This window comes from Loxodonta africana, unplaced genomic scaffold (assembly GCF_030014295.1).
Source record: "Loxodonta africana isolate mLoxAfr1 unplaced genomic scaffold, mLoxAfr1.hap2 scaffold_29, whole genome shotgun sequence".
In the NCBI taxonomy this organism is placed as follows: Eukaryota; Metazoa; Chordata; class Mammalia; order Proboscidea; family Elephantidae; genus Loxodonta; species Loxodonta africana.
Genome location: NW_026975011.1, coordinates 3,716,761 through 3,720,112, shown reverse-complemented (window position 1 = coordinate 3,720,112; position 3,352 = coordinate 3,716,761). Strand labels below are relative to the sequence as shown.

At 39.2% G+C, this 3,352-nt stretch overlaps 1 pseudogene; it reads right to left on the bottom strand.

Annotated features, from left to right (window-relative positions):
- Positions 1-246: 246 nt before the first annotated feature.
- LOC100669263 (olfactory receptor 4C6-like) lies at positions 247-2,979 on the bottom strand (annotated as a pseudogene).
- Positions 2,980-3,352: the final 373 nt, after the last annotated feature.

The window sequence follows — 3,352 nt, the reverse complement described above, 5'->3', positions numbered from 1 at the left end:
ACTCCGACACACATAGGGCTGTCATGAGTCAGAATCAACTCCATGGCAACTAGTTAGCTAACTGGAAGCGTATGAACCACTAGGTTTACAACGTGAATGAATAAACACCACCCCTATCCTAACAATTACAATTTTGTGGAGAAAACAGAGAAAATAAAAACACACTTACTTATAAAGTTAAGTACAGTTTCTGCTTATTTATCGTTAAGGATATAAATGGGATGGAAAGCTAGAGAATAACTGAAATTACTAGAGACAAGACTTCTTGAGGAGGTGGGTGGTCATCTGAAAATGAAATTATATATATATATATATATGATTGAGGCAGATGAAGCATCTGGAGAAGGAGATGCCATCAGACAGAAGTGTGAGAACAAAAGCCATGAACTGGGAAAATGTCGATTTCTCCAAAAATCAGTTAAAAAAAAGAAGAAAAGACAAAGGGGGCTAGAGCCTTGTGAAAATGATGAAGTACAAAATGTACCGGAGAGGTAGGCAGCAATGTGGTTAGGCAGAGTACTGCAGTGTCTTGAGCAGATTTGTATGCTTAAAAGATGCCACTTAGTATTGTACATGCAAGAGATTTGATTGAATGGGGAGGATGAGACCTCACGGTACCTATAGGAGAAATTTGTTCTTGGCATGGAAGCTAGTGACAATCCAGGATTTGTTGCCTCTTCCAGAGTTTCTTCATAGCATTTTTCACCTCTGCGTTTCTCAGGGTGTACATCAAGGGATTTAACATGGGTGCAACAATGGTAAAAGACAGAGCCATTGCTTTGTCTATGGGATAAGTGGCCACAGGTCTCACATACAAGGAAATGCATGGCACAAAGAACAAGACAATCACTGTGAGGTGGGAGCCACAGAGGGAGAGGGCTTTGCGCCGCCCTTCAGAGTTGCAAGATTTTAGGGAGCAGACAATGACCATGTAGGAGGCAACGAGGATAAGGAAGATGGCCACACACACCACCCCACTGTTGAGGATGACCAAGAGGCCCAGCATGCACGTATCCATGCAGGCCAGTGTCAGAAATGGAAATAAATCACACTTAAAGTGATCAATGACATTGGGACCACAGAAGGGTATTTGGTACATGAAGAGAAGCTGTACTGTTGCATGCATGGACCCGCCTACCCAGGCCCCTCCCAGCAGCAGGCAGCACACCTGAGAAATCATGACAGTCATGTAGTGCAGGGGCTTACAGATGGCCACGTAGCGATCATAGGCCATCATGATGAGAAGGATGATTGACACCCCACCAAAGAAATGTTCTGCAAAAAGCTGGATCATGCAGCCTTCTAGGGAGATGGTAGTACTGTCAGAGAAGGAATCCACAATCATCTTGGGGGTTATGACAGAAGAATAGGTGGCATCCATGAGTGAAAAAGAAGTAAGGAAAAAATACATAGGTTACCTCAGACTCTGACTTGCAGTCATAGTTACCACAATGAGTAAGTTTCCCAGTACAGTGGCCACATACATGATTAGAAACACAGCAGAGAACATTTTCTGTAGCTCTGGGTTCTTTGTAAGACCCAAAAGAATGAATTCAGTCACATTGTCTTGATTTTCCATTTACTGTAGGCTGATGTAATCACACAACTATGAGCTGGAAAATCTGCAAGAGCAATTTTTTTTAATTATTGTAAAAATGTTATAATACAAATGCAACATTTGTCAATTCAATATTTTTCACATGTACAATTCACTGATAGCAATTACATCAATTGTGTTGTGCAACCGTTACCAATATTCGTTGCCAAATTTTCCATTCCATTAAGAGAAACTCAGTGCTTCCTAAGTAATGATTCTCCCTTTCATCCTCTCTCCTGTCCCTGGTAGCTACTGTTAAACTCTGATCTCTATGCATTTGCCTATTCTGGGTGTTTCATATTAGTCAAAGGATGTATAACATTTGTCCTTTGTAAAAGCAATATTATTACTTCTTTTTACTTTGCTTTAGGTGAAAGTTTACAGCTCAAGTCAAGTTCTCATTCAAAAATTTATACACATTTGCAAACCTCACAATATGACAGCAATATTATTTTTAATTGATGATCACCAGGTGTTAGGCATTTTTTGTGCCCCATCTCACACCCTCTTGACCTATCTTTCCAACCATTGCCCTCGCAGCCAGCTGTTCACAATTATAGCCTGACAGTAGCTTGATTCTACAAATTGATCCAACACTACCTCCTCTCACAGTCACATCTGTTGCTTTCTGTCCATGCACTTGCTACTTGAGATATTTTGGAGACCCTGATACATCATTCTCACACAAACACACACTTAGAAATATGAGGGATTTCACATTCCAGAGGGAAACTCTTGATCATTTGGATATAGGAGCCAGAAGATAAATGGTAACCAGCTCAACTCAACCTTGGGTTAACTTGCTTTCCTTCCCTCTTTCACTCTTCCCAGTTCCTCTATCCTGTTTCCCAGAATAAATCACCTACATACAAGCTCTTCTCTCAGCCTCTTCTTTGGGCCCAAGCTAGAACGCTGACCTTTAATAACTTGACATCCAAGAACTTGGGAATTTTCTTGTGAATTTTCATTCATTTATTTCACATATTTATTGAGCCCCTAAAATGTGCTATTTGGAAAGCCTACAAGACAGAGAGGCTATATCCCAAGGAATCTCTACTTATTAAGGCCTATCCTCTGCTCCTCCCACCCACATTTCTTTCTTTTCAAATTGGCTTAGTGTTGTCATTGTTATTATTAATATCATTATGTATTTATAATATTCAATGAGTCTTTACTATGTCTCAGGCAGTAGAATATCCTATGAGATATTTTTGTCATTTTAGAGTTAAGCTACTGAAGTTTAAAAAAAAAAAAAAACATTGCTATCAAGTTGATTCTAACTCATAACAACTCTGTAGGACACAGTAGAACTGCCCCATAGGGTTTCCAAGGAGCCTGGTGGATTTGAACTGCTGAACTTTTGGTTAGCATCTATAGCTCTTGGGGTGAAAAAAATGACATCAACGTCATCATACAACTAGTAAACACAGAAGCCAGATTTTTCTGGTTCTAAAATCATTTCCATTAACAAATTATATTGTATTTCTTACTCTAGTATCAAGTGCACAATACATGTGAACCACTGTTTCATGATATAATCTCACTTTTCTAATAATCCAATGAAATAGATATATTCTTCCTGTACTCACCAGAACATGCAACAAGTCTACTACAGTAAAGAACATGTTCTGCTTATATACATTAAGTATCTAGTCCTGAAGCTATAAATTACAATGACTGCCTGACTGCCCAATTGTTTCTAGTAATTTCCCAGATGTGCTGCTTACAGAAACTAAAACTTAGTTCTCTTTCTCT